Source organism: Daphnia pulicaria, chromosome 3 (assembly GCF_021234035.1).
Source record: "Daphnia pulicaria isolate SC F1-1A chromosome 3, SC_F0-13Bv2, whole genome shotgun sequence".
Taxonomy (NCBI): Eukaryota; Metazoa; Arthropoda; class Branchiopoda; order Diplostraca; family Daphniidae; genus Daphnia; species Daphnia pulicaria.
In genome coordinates this window covers 4,014,602-4,029,355 of record NC_060915.1, presented here as the reverse complement: position 1 = coordinate 4,029,355, position 14,754 = coordinate 4,014,602, and the positions used below count along the sequence as shown (strand labels likewise).

Sequence of the window (14,754 nt, the reverse complement as noted above, 5' to 3'; positions counted from 1 at the left end):
GATGGTTACCAGTCCAAATTCAAAGAACAAACATTTCTGTCACTTTGAAGTGATTTTCTATTCATCCATTGGGACTGGGAGGGTAAATTTTCATTTTTGAATGTCAACGGCCATATCACGTAGAACGCACCTGGTCTCGTCAGCTCCCAGAAGTTAAGTTACGTCGAGTCCCGTTAGTACTTGGAAGGGTGACCGCTTGGGAATACGGGATGTCGTTGGCGATGAATAGTTTGTTTTCAATAAAAAATTTCTTGAAATTTTTTTCAATAACGATGGTTACCAGTCCAATTTCGTAGATGAAACATTTCAATGCCTTAGAGATAGGTTCAATGCATCTATAAGAATGATTCTGGATCAATTCCATTGAGATTTTGTCAAATTTTATCGCGTTTTTTAATCGCAATGGTTACCAGTCCAAATTCGTAGATCAAAAATTTCAATGACATAGGGATAGGTTCAATTCATCTATAGGAATGATTCTGGATGAATTTCATTGCGAGTTTTTCAAAGTTGATCGCGCTTTTTATTTGCGATGGTTACCAGTCCAAATTCAAAGAACAAACATTTCTGTCACTTTGAAGTGATTTTCTATTCATCCATTGGGACTGGGAGGGTAAATTTTCATTTTTGAATGTCAACGGCCATATCACGTAGAACGCACCTGGTCTCGTCAGCTCCCAGAAGTTAAGTTACGTCGAGTCCCGTTAGTACTTGGAAGGGTGACCGCTTGGGAATACGGGATGTCGTTGGCGATGAATAGTTTGTTTTCAATAAAAAATTTCTTGAAATTTTTTTCAATAACGATGGTTACCAGTCCAATTTCGTAGATGAAACATTTCAATGCCTTAGAGATAGGTTCAATGCATCTATAAGAATGATTCTGGATCAATTCCATTGAGATTTTGTCAAATTTTATCGCGTTTTTTAATCGCAATGGTTACCAGTCCAAATTCGTAGATCAAAAATTTCAATGACATAGGGATAGGTTCAATTCATCTATAGGAATGATTCTGGATGAATTTCATTGCGAGTTTTTCAAAGTTGATCGCGCTTTTTATTTGCGATGGTTACCAGTCCAAATTCAAAGAACAAACATTTCTGTCACTTTGAAGTGATTTTCTATTCATCCATTGGGACTGGGAGGGTAAATTTTCATTTTTGAATGTCAACGGCCATATCACGTAGAACGCACCTGGTCTCGTCAGCTCCCAGAAGTTAAGTTACGTCGAGTCCCGTTAGTACTTGGAAGGGTGACCGCTTGGGAATACGGGATGTCGTTGGCGATGAATAGTTTGTTTTCAATAAAAAATTTCTTGAAATTTTTTTCAATAACGATGGTTACCAGTCCAATTTCGTAGATGAAACATTTCAATGCCTTAGAGATAGGTTCAATGCATCTATAAGAATGATTCTGGATCAATTCCATTGAGATTTTGTCAAATTTTATCGCGTTTTTTAATCGCAATGGTTACCAGTCCAAATTCGTAGATCAAAAATTTCAATGACATAGGGATAGGTTCAATTCATCTATAGGAATGATTCTGGATGAATTTCATTGCGAGTTTTTCAAAGTTGATCGCGCTTTTTATTTGCGATGGTTACCAGTCCAAATTCAAAGAACAAACATTTCTGTCACTTTGAAGTGATTTTCTATTCATCCATTGGGACTGGGAGGGTAAATTTTCATTTTTGAATGTCAATGGCCATATCACGTAGAACGCACCTGGTCTCGTCAGCTCCCAGAAGTTAAGTTACGTCGAGTCCCGTTAGTACTTGGAAGGGTGACCGCTTGGGAATACGGGATGTCGTTGGCGATGAATAGTTTGTTTTCAATAAAAAATTTCTTGAAATTTTTTTCAATAACGATGGTTACCAGTCCAATTTCGTAGATGAAACATTTCAATGCCTTAGAGATAGGTTCAATGCATCTATAAGAATGATTCTGGATCAATTCCATTGAGATTTTGTCAAATTTTATCGCGTTTTTTAATCGCAATGGTTACCAGTCCAAATTCGTAGATCAAAAATTTCAATGACATAGGGATAGGTTCAATTCATCTATAGGAATGATTCTGGATGAATTTCATTGCGAGTTTTTCAAAGTTGATCGCGCTTTTTATTCGCGATGGTTACCAGTCCAAATTCAATGAACAAACATTTCTGTCACTTTGAAGTGATTTTCTATTCATCCATTGGGACTGGGAGGGTAAATTTTCATTTTTGAATGTCAACGGCCATATCACGTAGAACGCACCTGGTCTCGTCAGCTCCCAGAAGTTAAGTTACGTCGAGTCCCGTTAGTACTTGGAAGGGTGACCGCTTGGGAATACGGGATGTCGTTGGCGATGAATAGTTTGTTTTCAATAAAAAATTTCTTGAAATTTTTTTCAATAACGATGGTTACCAGTCCAATTTCGTAGATGAAACATTTCAATGCCTTAGAGATAGGTTCAATGCATCTATAAGAATGATTCTGGATCAATTCCATTGAGATTTTGTCAAATTTTATCGCGTTTTTTAATCGCAATGGTTACCAGTCCAAATTCGTAGATCAAAAATTTCAATGACATAGGGATAGGTTCAATTCATCTATAGGAATGATTCTGGATGAATTTCATTGCGAGTTTTTCAAAGTTGATCGCGCTTTTTATTTGCGATGGTTACCAGTCCAAATTCAAAGAACAAACATTTCTGTCACTTTGAAGTGATTTTCTATTCATCCATTGGGACTGGGAGGGTAAATTTTCATTTTTGAATGTCAACGGCCATATCACGTAGAACGCACCTGGTCTCGTCAGCTCCCAGAAGTTAAGTTACGTCGAGTCCCGTTAGTACTTGGAAGGGTGACCGCTTGGGAATACGGGATGTCGTTGGCGATGAATAGTTTGTTTTCAATAAAAAATTTCTTGAAATTTTTTTCAATAACGATGGTTACCAGTCCAATTTCGTAGATGAAACATTTCAATGCCTTAGAGATAGGTTCAATGCATCTATAAGAATGATTCTGGATCAATTCCATTGAGATTTTGTCAAATTTTATCGCGTTTTTTAATCGCAATGGTTACCAGTCCAAATTCGTAGATCAAAAATTTCAATGACATAGGGATAGGTTCAATTCATCTATAGGAATGATTCTGGATGAATTTCATTGCGAGTTTTTCAAAGTTGATCGCGCTTTTTATTTGCGATGGTTACCAGTCCAAATTCAAAGAACAAACATTTCTGTCACTTTGAAGTGATTTTCTATTCATCCATTGGGAATGGGAGGGTAAATTTTCATTTTTGAATGTCAACGGCCATATCACGTAGAACGCACCTGGTCTCGTCAGCTCCCAGAAGTTAAGTTACGTCGAGTCCCGTTAGTACTTGGAAGGGTGACCGCTTGGGAATACGGGATGTCGTTGGCGATGAATAGTTTGTTTTCAATAAAAAATTTCTTGAAATTTTTTTCAATAACGATGGTTACCAGTCCAATTTCGTAGATGAAACATTTCAATGCCTTAGAGATAGGTTCAATGCATCTATAAGAATGATTCTGGATCAATTCCATTGAGATTTTGTCAAATTTTATCGCGTTTTTTAATCGCAATGGTTACCAGTCCAAATTCGTAGATCAAAAATTTCAATGACATAGGGATAGGTTCAATTCATCTATAGGAATGATTCTGGATGAATTTCATTGCGAGTTTTTCAAAGTTGATCGCGCTTTTTATTCGCGATGGTTACCAGTCCAAATTCAATGAACAAACATTTCTGTCACTTTGAAGTGATTTTCTATTCATCCATTGGGACTGGGAGGGTAAATTTTCATTTTTGAATGTCAACGGCCATATCACGTAGAACGCACCTGGTCTCGTCAGCTCCCAGAAGTTAAGTTACGTCGAGTCCCGTTAGTACTTGGAAGGGTGACCGCTTGGGAATACGGGATGTCGTTGGCGATGAATAGTTTGTTTTCAATAAAAAATTTCTTGAAATTTTTTTCAATAACGATGGTTACCAGTCCAATTTCGTAGATGAAACATTTCAATGCCTTAGAGATAGGTTCAATGCATCTATAAGAATGATTCTGGATCAATTCCATTGAGATTTTGTCAAATTTTATCGCGTTTTTTAATCGCAATGGTTACCAGTCCAAATTCGTAGATCAAAAATTTCAATGACATAGGGATAGGTTCAATTCATCTATAGGAATGATTCTGGATGAATTTCATTGCGAGTTTTTCAAAGTTGATCGCGCTTTTTATTTGCGATGGTTACCAGTCCAAATTCAAAGAACAAACATTTCTGTCACTTTGAAGTGATTTTCTATTCATCCATTGGGACTGGGAGGGTAAATTTTCATTTTTGAATGTCAACGGCCATATCACGTAGAACGCACCTGGTCTCGTCAGCTCCCAGAAGTTAAGTTACGTCGAGTCCCGTTAGTACTTGGAAGGGTGACCGCTTGGGAATACGGGATGTCGTTGGCGATGAATAGTTTGTTTTCAATAAAAAATTTCTTGAAATTTTTTTCAATAACGATGGTTACCAGTCCAATTTCGTAGATGAAACATTTCAATGCCTTAGAGATAGGTTCAATGCATCTATAAGAATGATTCTGGATCAATTCCATTGAGATTTTGTCAAATTTTATCGCGTTTTTTAATCGCAATGGTTACCAGTCCAAATTCGTAGATCAAAAATTTCAATGACATAGGGATAGGTTCAATTCATCTATAGGAATGATTCTGGATGAATTTCATTGCGAGTTTTTCAAAGTTGATCGCGCTTTTTATTTGCGATGGTTACCAGTCCAAATTCAAAGAACAAACATTTCTGTCACTTTGAAGTGATTTTCTATTCATCCATTGGGACTGGGAGGGTAAATTTTCATTTTTGAATGTCAACGGCCATATCACGTAGAACGCACCTGGTCTCGTCAGCTCCCAGAAGTTAAGTTACGTCGAGTCCCGTTAGTACTTGGAAGGGTGACCGCTTGGGAATACGGGATGTCGTTGGCGATGAATAGTTTGTTTTCAATAAAAAATTTCTTGAAATTTTTTTCAATAACGATGGTTACCAGTCCAATTTCGTAGATGAAACATTTCAATGCCTTAGAGATAGGTTCAATGCATCTATAAGAATGATTCTGGATCAATTCCATTGAGATTTTGTCAAATTTTATCGCGTTTTTTAATCGCAATGGTTACCAGTCCAAATTCGTAGATCAAAAATTTCAATGACATAGGGATAGGTTCAATTCATCTATAGGAATGATTCTGGATGAATTTCATTGCGAGTTTTTCAAAGTTGATCGCGCTTTTTATTCGCGATGGTTACCAGTCCAAATTCAATGAACAAACATTTCTGTCACTTTGAAGTGATTTTCTATTCATCCATTGGGACTGGGAGGGTAAATTTTCATTTTTGAATGTCAACGGCCATATCACGTAGAACGCACCTGGTCTCGTCAGCTCCCAGAAGTTAAGTTACGTCGAGTCCCGTTAGTACTTGGAAGGGTGACCGCTTGGGAATACGGGATGTCGTTGGCGATGAATAGTTTGTTTTCAATAAAAAATTTCTTGAAATTTTTTTCAATAACGATGGTTACCAGTCCAATTTCGTAGATGAAACATTTCAATGCCTTAGAGATAGGTTCAATGCATCTATAAGAATGATTCTGGATCAATTCCATTGAGATTTTGTCAAATTTTATCGCGTTTTTTAATCGCAATGGTTACCAGTCCAAATTCGTAGATCAAAAATTTCAATGACATAGGGATAGGTTCAATTCATCTATAGGAATGATTCTGGATGAATTTCATTGCGAGTTTTTCAAAGTTGATCGCGCTTTTTATTTGCGATGGTTACCAGTCCAAATTCAAAGAACAAACATTTCTGTCACTTTGAAGTGATTTTCTATTCATCCATTGGGACTGGGAGGGTAAATTTTCATTTTTGAATGTCAACGGCCATATCACGTAGAACGCACCTGGTCTCGTCAGCTCCCAGAAGTTAAGTTACGTCGAGTCCCGTTAGTACTTGGAAGGGTGACCGCTTGGGAATACGGGATGTCGTTGGCGATGAATAGTTTGTTTTCAATAAAAAATTTCTTGAAATTTTTTTCAATAACGATGGTTACCAGTCCAATTTCGTAGATGAAACATTTCAATGCCTTAGAGATAGGTTCAATGCATCTATAAGAATGATTCTGGATCAATTCCATTGAGATTTTGTCAAATTTTATCGCGTTTTTTAATCGCAATGGTTACCAGTCCAAATTCGTAGATCAAAAATTTCAATGACATAGGGATAGGTTCAATTCATCTATAGGAATGATTCTGGATGAATTTCATTGCGAGTTTTTCAAAGTTGATCGCGCTTTTTATTCGCGATGGTTACCAGTCCAAATTCAATGAACAAACATTTCTGTCACTTTGAAGTGATTTTCTATTCATCCATTGGGACTGGGAGGGTAAATTTTCATTTTTGAATGTCAACGGCCATATCACGTAGAACGCACCTGGTCTCGTCAGCTCCCAGAAGTTAAGTTACGTCGAGTCCCGTTAGTACTTGGAAGGGTGACCGCTTGGGAATACGGGATGTCGTTGGCGATGAATAGTTTGTTTTCAATAAAAAATTTCTTGAAATTTTTTTCAATAACGATGGTTACCAGTCCAATTTCGTAGATGAAACATTTCAATGCCTTAGAGATAGGTTCAATGCATCTATAAGAATGATTCTGGATCAATTCCATTGAGATTTTGTCAAATTTTATCGCGTTTTTTAATCGCAATGGTTACCAGTCCAAATTCGTAGATCAAAAATTTCAATGACATAGGGATAGGTTCAATTCATCTATAGGAATGATTCTGGATGAATTTCATTGCGAGTTTTTCAAAGTTGATCGCGCTTTTTATTTGCGATGGTTACCAGTCCAAATTCAAAGAACAAACATTTCTGTCACTTTGAAGTGATTTTCTATTCATCCATTGGGACTGGGAGGGTAAATTTTCATTTTTGAATGTCAACGGCCATATCACGTAGAACGCACCTGGTCTCGTCAGCTCCCAGAAGTTAAGTTACGTCGAGTCCCGTTAGTACTTGGAAGGGTGACCGCTTGGGAATACGGGATGTCGTTGGCGATGAATAGTTTGTTTTCAATAAAAAATTTCTTGAAATTTTTTTCAATAACGATGGTTACCAGTCCAATTTCGTAGATGAAACATTTCAATGCCTTAGAGATAGGTTCAATGCATCTATAAGAATGATTCTGGATCAATTCCATTGAGATTTTGTCAAATTTTATCGCGTTTTTTAATCGCAATGGTTACCAGTCCAAATTCGTAGATCAAAAATTTCAATGACATAGGGATAGGTTCAATTCATCTATAGGAATGATTCTGGATGAATTTCATTGCGAGTTTTTCAAAGTTGATCGCGCTTTTTATTTGCGATGGTTACCAGTCCAAATTCAAAGAACAAACATTTCTGTCACTTTGAAGTGATTTTCTATTCATCCATTGGGACTGGGAGGGTAAATTTTCATTTTTGAATGTCAACGGCCATATCACGTAGAACGCACCTGGTCTCGTCAGCTCCCAGAAGTTAAGTTACGTCGAGTCCCGTTAGTACTTGGAAGGGTGACCGCTTGGGAATACGGGATGTCGTTGGCGATGAATAGTTTGTTTTCAATAAAAAATTTCTTGAAATTTTTTTCAATAACGATGGTTACCAGTCCAATTTCGTAGATGAAACATTTCAATGCCTTAGAGATAGGTTCAATGCATCTATAAGAATGATTCTGGATCAATTCCATTGAGATTTTGTCAAATTTTATCGCGTTTTTTAATCGCAATGGTTACCAGTCCAAATTCGTAGATCAAAAATTTCAATGACATAGGGATAGGTTCAATTCATCTATAGGAATGATTCTGGATGAATTTCATTGCGAGTTTTTCAAAGTTGATCGCGCTTTTTATTCGCGATGGTTACCAGTCCAAATTCAATGAACAAACATTTCTGTCACTTTGAAGTGATTTTCTATTCATCCATTGGGACTGGGAGGGTAAATTTTCATTTTTGAATGTCAACGGCCATATCACGTAGAACGCACCTGGTCTCGTCAGCTCCCAGAAGTTAAGTTACGTCGAGTCCCGTTAGTACTTGGAAGGGTGACCGCTTGGGAATACGGGATGTCGTTGGCGATGAATAGTTTGTTTTCAATAAAAAATTTCTTGAAATTTTTTTCAATAACGATGGTTACCAGTCCAATTTCGTAGATGAAACATTTCAATGCCTTAGAGATAGGTTCAATGCATCTATAAGAATGATTCTGGATCAATTCCATTGAGATTTTGTCAAATTTTATCGCGTTTTTTAATCGCAATGGTTACCAGTCCAAATTCGTAGATCAAAAATTTCAATGACATAGGGATAGGTTCAATTCATCTATAGGAATGATTCTGGATGAATTTCATTGCGAGTTTTTCAAAGTTGATCGCGCTTTTTATTTGCGATGGTTACCAGTCCAAATTCAAAGAACAAACATTTCTGTCACTTTGAAGTGATTTTCTATTCATCCATTGGGACTGGGAGGGTAAATTTTCATTTTTGAATGTCAACGGCCATATCACGTAGAACGCACCTGGTCTCGTCAGCTCCCAGAAGTTAAGTTACGTCGAGTCCCGTTAGTACTTGGAAGGGTGACCGCTTGGGAATACGGGATGTCGTTGGCGATGAATAGTTTGTTTTCAATAAAAAATTTCTTGAAATTTTTTTCAATAACGATGGTTACCAGTCCAATTTCGTAGATGAAACATTTCAATGCCTTAGAGATAGGTTCAATGCATCTATAAGAATGATTCTGGATCAATTCCATTGAGATTTTGTCAAATTTTATCGCGTTTTTTAATCGCAATGGTTACCAGTCCAAATTCGTAGATCAAAAATTTCAATGACATAGGGATAGGTTCAATTCATCTATAGGAATGATTCTGGATGAATTTCATTGCGAGTTTTTCAAAGTTGATCGCGCTTTTTATTTGCGATGGTTACCAGTCCAAATTCAAAGAACAAACATTTCTGTCACTTTGAAGTGATTTTCTATTCATCCATTGGGACTGGGAGGGTAAATTTTCATTTTTGAATGTCAACGGCCATATCACGTAGAACGCACCTGGTCTCGTCAGCTCCCAGAAGTTAAGTTACGTCGAGTCCCGTTAGTACTTGGAAGGGTGACCGCTTGGGAATACGGGATGTCGTTGGCGATGAATAGTTTGTTTTCAATAAAAAATTTCTTGAAATTTTTTTCAATAACGATGGTTACCAGTCCAATTTCGTAGATGAAACATTTCAATGCCTTAGAGATAGGTTCAATGCATCTATAAGAATGATTCTGGATCAATTCCATTGAGATTTTGTCAAATTTTATCGCGTTTTTTAATCGCAATGGTTACCAGTCCAAATTCGTAGATCAAAAATTTCAATGACATAGGGATAGGTTCAATTCATCTATAGGAATGATTCTGGATGAATTTCATTGCGAGTTTTTCAAAGTTGATCGCGCTTTTTATTCGCGATGGTTACCAGTCCAAATTCAATGAACAAACATTTCTGTCACTTTGAAGTGATTTTCTATTCATCCATTGGGACTGGGAGGGTAAATTTTCATTTTTGAATGTCAACGGCCATATCACGTAGAACGCACCTGGTCTCGTCAGCTCCCAGAAGTTAAGTTACGTCGAGTCCCGTTAGTACTTGGAAGGGTGACCGCTTGGGAATACGGGATGTCGTTGGCGATGAATAGTTTGTTTTCAATAAAAAATTTCTTGAAATTTTTTTCAATAACGATGGTTACCAGTCCAATTTCGTAGATGAAACATTTCAATGCCTTAGAGATAGGTTCAATGCATCTATAAGAATGATTCTGGATCAATTCCATTGAGATTTTGTCAAATTTTATCGCGTTTTTTAATCGCAATGGTTACCAGTCCAAATTCGTAGATCAAAAATTTCAATGACATAGGGATAGGTTCAATTCATCTATAGGAATGATTCTGGATGAATTTCATTGCGAGTTTTTCAAAGTTGATCGCGCTTTTTATTTGCGATGGTTACCAGTCCAAATTCAAAGAACAAACATTTCTGTCACTTTGAAGTGATTTTCTATTCATCCATTGGGACTGGGAGGGTAAATTTTCATTTTTGAATGTCAACGGCCATATCACGTAGAACGCACCTGGTCTCGTCAGCTCCCAGAAGTTAAGTTACGTCGAGTCCCGTTAGTACTTGGAAGGGTGACCGCTTGGGAATACGGGATGTCGTTGGCGATGAATAGTTTGTTTTCAATAAAAAATTTCTTGAAATTTTTTTCAATAACGATGGTTACCAGTCCAATTTCGTAGATGAAACATTTCAATGCCTTAGAGATAGGTTCAATGCATCTATAAGAATGATTCTGGATCAATTCCATTGAGATTTTGTCAAATTTTATCGCGTTTTTTAATCGCAATGGTTACCAGTCCAAATTCGTAGATCAAAAATTTCAATGACATAGGGATAGGTTCAATTCATCTATAGGAATGATTCTGGATGAATTTCATTGCGAGTTTTTCAAAGTTGATCGCGCTTTTTATTTGCGATGGTTACCAGTCCAAATTCAAAGAACAAACATTTCTGTCACTTTGAAGTGATTTTCTATTCATCCATTGGGACTGGGAGGGTAAATTTTCATTTTTGAATGTCAATGGCCATATCACGTAGAACGCACCTGGTCTCGTCAGCTCCCAGAAGTTAAGTTACGTCGAGTCCCGTTAGTACTTGGAAGGGTGACCGCTTGGGAATACGGGATGTCGTTGGCGATGAATAGTTTGTTTTCAATAAAAAATTTCTTGAAATTTTTTTCAATAACGATGGTTACCAGTCCAATTTCGTAGATGAAACATTTCAATGCCTTAGAGATAGGTTCAATGCATCTATAAGAATGATTCTGGATCAATTCCATTGAGATTTTGTCAAATTTTATCGCGTTTTTTAATCGCAATGGTTACCAGTCCAAATTCGTAGATCAAAAATTTCAATGACATAGGGATAGGTTCAATTCATCTATAGGAATGATTCTGGATGAATTTCATTGCGAGTTTTTCAAAGTTGATCGCGCTTTTTATTCGCGATGGTTACCAGTCCAAATTCAATGAACAAACATTTCTGTCACTTTGAAGTGATTTTCTATTCATCCATTGGGACTGGGAGGGTAAATTTTCATTTTTGAATGTCAACGGCCATATCACGTAGAACGCACCTGGTCTCGTCAGCTCCCAGAAGTTAAGTTACGTCGAGTCCCGTTAGTACTTGGAAGGGTGACCGCTTGGGAATACGGGATGTCGTTGGCGATGAATAGTTTGTTTTCAATAAAAAATTTCTTGAAATTTTTTTCAATAACGATGGTTACCAGTCCAATTTCGTAGATGAAACATTTCAATGCCTTAGAGATAGGTTCAATGCATCTATAAGAATGATTCTGGATCAATTCCATTGAGATTTTGTCAAATTTTATCGCGTTTTTTAATCGCAATGGTTACCAGTCCAAATTCGTAGATCAAAAATTTCAATGACATAGGGATAGGTTCAATTCATCTATAGGAATGATTCTGGATGAATTTCATTGCGAGTTTTTCAAAGTTGATCGCGCTTTTTATTTGCGATGGTTACCAGTCCAAATTCAAAGAACAAACATTTCTGTCACTTTGAAGTGATTTTCTATTCATCCATTGGGACTGGGAGGGTAAATTTTCATTTTTGAATGTCAACGGCCATATCACGTAGAACGCACCTGGTCTCGTCAGCTCCCAGAAGTTAAGTTACGTCGAGTCCCGTTAGTACTTGGAAGGGTGACCGCTTGGGAATACGGGATGTCGTTGGCGATGAATAGTTTGTTTTCAATAAAAAATTTCTTGAAATTTTTTTTCAATAACGATGGTTACCAGTCCGATTTCGTAGATGAAACATTTCAATGCCTTAGAGATAGGTTCAATTCATCTATAAGAATGATTCTGGATCAATTCCATTGAGAGTTTGTCAAATTTTATCGCGTTATTAATCGTGATGGTTACCAGTCCAAATTCGTAGATCAAAAATTTCAATGACATAGGGATAGGTTCAATTCATCTATAGGAATGATTCTGGATGAATTTCATTGCGAGTTTTTCAAAGTTGATCGCGCTTTTTATTCGCGATGGTTACCAGTCCAAATTCAATGAACAAACATTTCTGTCACTTTGAAGTGATTTTCTATTCATCCATTGGGACTGGGAGGGTAAATTTTCATTTTTGAATGTCAACGGCCATATCACGTTGAACGCACCTGGTCTCGTCAGCTCCCAGAAGTTAAGTTACGTCGAGTCCCGTTAGTACTTGGAAGGGTGACCGCTTGGGAATACGGGATGTCGTTGGCGATGAATAGTTTGTTTTCAATAAAAAATTTCTTGAAATTTTTTTCAATAACGATGGTTACCAGTCCAATTTCGTAGATGAAACATTTCAATGCCTTAGAGATAGGTTCAATGCATCTATAAGAATGATTCTGGATCAATTCCATTGAGATTTTGTCAAATTTTATCGCGTTTTTTAATCGCAATGGTTACCAGTCCAAATTCGTAGATCAAAAATTTCAATGACATAGGGATAGGTTCAATTCATCTATAGGAATGATTCTGGATGAATTTCATTGCGAGTTTTTCAAAGTTGATCGCGCTTTTTATTTGCGATGGTTACCAGTCCAAATTCAAAGAACAAACATTTCTGTCACTTTGAAGTGATTTTCTATTCATCCATTGGGACTGGGAGGGTAAATTTTCATTTTTGAATGTCAACGGCCATATCACGTAGAACGCACCTGGTCTCGTCAGCTCCCAGAAGTTAAGTTACGTCGAGTCCCGTTAGTACTTGGAAGGGTGACCGCTTGGGAATACGGGATGTCGTTGGCGATGAATAGTTTGTTTTCAATAAAAAATTTCTTGAAATTTTTTTCAATAACGATGGTTACCAGTCCAATTTCGTAGATGAAACATTTCAATGCCTTAGAGATAGGTTCAATGCATCTATAAGAATGATTCTGGATCAATTCCATTGAGATTTTGTCAAATTTTATCGCTTTTTTTAATCGCAATGGTTACCAGTCCAAATTCGTAGATCAAAAATTTCAATGACATAGGGATAGGTTCAATTCATCTATAGGAATGATTCTGGATGAATTTCATTGCGAGTTTTTCAAAGTTGATCGCGCTTTTTATTTGCGATGGTTACCAGTCCAAATTCAAAGAACAAACATTTCTGTCACTTTGAAGTGATTTTCTATTCATCCATTGGGACTGGGAGGGTAAATTTTCATTTTTGAATGTCAACGGCCATATCACGTAGAACGCACCTGGTCTCGTCAGCTCCCAGAAGTTAAGTTACGTCGAGTCCCGTTAGTACTTGGAAGGGTGACCGCTTGGGAATACGGGATGTCGTTGGCGATGAATAGTTTGTTTTCAATAAAAAATTTCTTGAAATTTTTTTTCAATAACGATGGTTACCAGTCCAATTTCGTAGATGAAACATTTCAATGCCTTAGAGATAGGTTCAATTCATCTATAAGAATGATTCTGGATCAATTCCATTGAGATTTTGTCAAATTTTATCGCGTTTTTTAATCGCAATGGTTACCAGTCCAAATTCGTAGATCAAAAATTTCAATGACATAGGGATAGGTTCAATTCATCTATAGGAATGATTCTGGATGAATTTCATTGCGAGTTTTTCAAAGTTGATCGCGCTTTTTATTTGCGATGGTTACCAGTCCAAATTCAAAGAACAAACATTTCTGTCACTTTGAAGTGATTTTCTATTCATCCATTGGGACTGGGAGGGTAAATTTTCATTTTTGAATGTCAACGGCCATATCACGTAGAACGCACCTGGTCTCGTCAGCTCCCAGAAGTTAAGTTACGTCGAGTCCCGTTAGTACTTGGAAGGGTGACCGCTTGGGAATACGGGATGTCGTTGGCGATGAATAGTTTGTTTTCAATAAAAAATTTCTTGAAATTTTTTTCAATAACGATGGTTACCAGTCCAATTTCGTAGATGAAACATTTCAATGCCTTAGAGATAGGTTCAATGCATCTATAAGAATGATTCTGGATCAATTCCATTGAGATTTTGTCAAATTTTATCGCTTTTTTTAATCGCAATGGTTACCAGTCCAAATTCGTAGATCAAAAATTTCAATGACATAGGGATAGGTTCAATTCATCTATAGGAATGATTCTGGATGAATTTCATTGCGAGTTTTTCAAAGTTGATCGCGCTTTTTATTTGCGATGGTTACCAGTCCAAATTCAAAGAACAAACATTTCTGTCACTTTGAAGTGATTTTCTATTCATCCATTGGGACTGGGAGGGTAAATTTTCATTTTTGAATGTCAACGGCCATATCACGTAGAACGCACCTGGTCTCGTCAGCTCCCAGAAGTTAAGTTACGTCGAGTCCCGTTAGTACTTGGAAGGGTGACCGCTTGGGAATACGGGATGTCGTTGGCGATGAATAGTTTGTTTTCAATAAAAAATTTCTTGAAATTTTTTTCAATAACGATGGTTACCAGTCCAATTTCGTAGATGAAACATTTCAATGCCTTAGAGATAGGTTCAATGCATCTATAAGAATGATTCTGGATCAATTCCATTGAGATTTTGTCAAATTTTATCGCTTTTTTTAATCGCAATGGTTACCAGTCC

General features: G+C 37.0%; 28 pseudogenes; all 28 read left to right on the top strand.

Moving 5' to 3' along the window:
- The first annotated feature begins 102 nt into the window (after positions 1-102).
- LOC124332794 lies at positions 103-221 on the top strand (annotated as a pseudogene).
- A 412-nt stretch (positions 222-633) lies between these two features.
- On the top strand, positions 634-752 carry LOC124332793 (annotated as a pseudogene).
- Positions 753-1,164: 412 nt separating this feature from the next.
- Positions 1,165-1,283, top strand: LOC124332792 (annotated as a pseudogene).
- A 412-nt stretch (positions 1,284-1,695) lies between these two features.
- LOC124333626 lies at positions 1,696-1,814 on the top strand (annotated as a pseudogene).
- A 412-nt stretch (positions 1,815-2,226) lies between these two features.
- On the top strand, positions 2,227-2,345 carry LOC124332791 (annotated as a pseudogene).
- A 412-nt stretch (positions 2,346-2,757) lies between these two features.
- On the top strand, positions 2,758-2,876 carry LOC124332790 (annotated as a pseudogene).
- A 412-nt stretch (positions 2,877-3,288) lies between these two features.
- Positions 3,289-3,407, top strand: LOC124332788 (annotated as a pseudogene).
- A 412-nt stretch (positions 3,408-3,819) lies between these two features.
- On the top strand, positions 3,820-3,938 carry LOC124332787 (annotated as a pseudogene).
- Positions 3,939-4,350: 412 nt separating this feature from the next.
- LOC124332786 lies at positions 4,351-4,469 on the top strand (annotated as a pseudogene).
- A 412-nt stretch (positions 4,470-4,881) lies between these two features.
- LOC124332784 lies at positions 4,882-5,000 on the top strand (annotated as a pseudogene).
- Positions 5,001-5,412: 412 nt separating this feature from the next.
- On the top strand, positions 5,413-5,531 carry LOC124332783 (annotated as a pseudogene).
- Positions 5,532-5,943: 412 nt separating this feature from the next.
- Positions 5,944-6,062, top strand: LOC124332782 (annotated as a pseudogene).
- Positions 6,063-6,474: 412 nt separating this feature from the next.
- LOC124332781 lies at positions 6,475-6,593 on the top strand (annotated as a pseudogene).
- A 412-nt stretch (positions 6,594-7,005) lies between these two features.
- On the top strand, positions 7,006-7,124 carry LOC124332780 (annotated as a pseudogene).
- A 412-nt stretch (positions 7,125-7,536) lies between these two features.
- On the top strand, positions 7,537-7,655 carry LOC124332779 (annotated as a pseudogene).
- A 412-nt stretch (positions 7,656-8,067) lies between these two features.
- LOC124332778 lies at positions 8,068-8,186 on the top strand (annotated as a pseudogene).
- Positions 8,187-8,598: 412 nt separating this feature from the next.
- On the top strand, positions 8,599-8,717 carry LOC124332777 (annotated as a pseudogene).
- Positions 8,718-9,129: 412 nt separating this feature from the next.
- LOC124332776 lies at positions 9,130-9,248 on the top strand (annotated as a pseudogene).
- A 412-nt stretch (positions 9,249-9,660) lies between these two features.
- On the top strand, positions 9,661-9,779 carry LOC124332775 (annotated as a pseudogene).
- A 412-nt stretch (positions 9,780-10,191) lies between these two features.
- Positions 10,192-10,310, top strand: LOC124332773 (annotated as a pseudogene).
- A 412-nt stretch (positions 10,311-10,722) lies between these two features.
- On the top strand, positions 10,723-10,841 carry LOC124333625 (annotated as a pseudogene).
- A 412-nt stretch (positions 10,842-11,253) lies between these two features.
- LOC124332772 lies at positions 11,254-11,372 on the top strand (annotated as a pseudogene).
- A 412-nt stretch (positions 11,373-11,784) lies between these two features.
- Positions 11,785-11,903, top strand: LOC124332771 (annotated as a pseudogene).
- A 412-nt stretch (positions 11,904-12,315) lies between these two features.
- On the top strand, positions 12,316-12,434 carry LOC124334095 (annotated as a pseudogene).
- A 412-nt stretch (positions 12,435-12,846) lies between these two features.
- On the top strand, positions 12,847-12,965 carry LOC124332770 (annotated as a pseudogene).
- A 412-nt stretch (positions 12,966-13,377) lies between these two features.
- On the top strand, positions 13,378-13,496 carry LOC124332769 (annotated as a pseudogene).
- Positions 13,497-13,909: 413 nt separating this feature from the next.
- Positions 13,910-14,028, top strand: LOC124332768 (annotated as a pseudogene).
- A 412-nt stretch (positions 14,029-14,440) lies between these two features.
- LOC124332767 lies at positions 14,441-14,559 on the top strand (annotated as a pseudogene).
- The last annotated feature ends 195 nt before the right edge of the window (positions 14,560-14,754 follow it).